Genomic DNA, 271 nt, shown 5'->3' with positions numbered 1-271 from the left:
TTTTCCCCCCCCCCCCCCATTTATCCACCTAATGGCAAATTGCAGCTGGCTAGCTGGTCATTCTGCAGATAAAAAGCGCTTGAAGCATGTGTAGGGCAGCTCTGGGCAAGGCAGAAGAGTTTGCAGTACTTTGGCTGCCTACAGGAGGAGCCTGCTTGTAAAACTTGAAGAAACCAGCCTTTTGTTCACAGCTGTTGAGAAACTTTCATGTTTGTCTTTTTATCTTAAGACTCTGCAGAGAAAGGAGGGCTTATCCATACTGTTGTACTTG

General features: G+C 46.5%; 1 protein-coding gene across 2 annotated transcripts in view; it reads left to right on the top strand.

Annotated features, from left to right (window-relative positions):
- Nucleotides 1–271, top strand: part of LOC109290314 (zona pellucida sperm-binding protein 3-like) — a 14,376-nt gene that overhangs the window by 7,879 nt on the left and 6,226 nt on the right. The gene's annotated exons all lie outside the window — the stretch shown is intronic.

Source organism: Gavialis gangeticus, unplaced genomic scaffold (genome assembly GCF_001723915.1).
Source record: "Gavialis gangeticus isolate Ggan-Ray unplaced genomic scaffold, GavGan_comp1, whole genome shotgun sequence".
Lineage (NCBI taxonomy): Eukaryota > Metazoa > Chordata > Crocodylia > Gavialidae > Gavialis > Gavialis gangeticus.
Note: the sequence above shows the minus strand (reverse complement) of the source record. Positions and strands in the feature narration are given on the sequence as shown.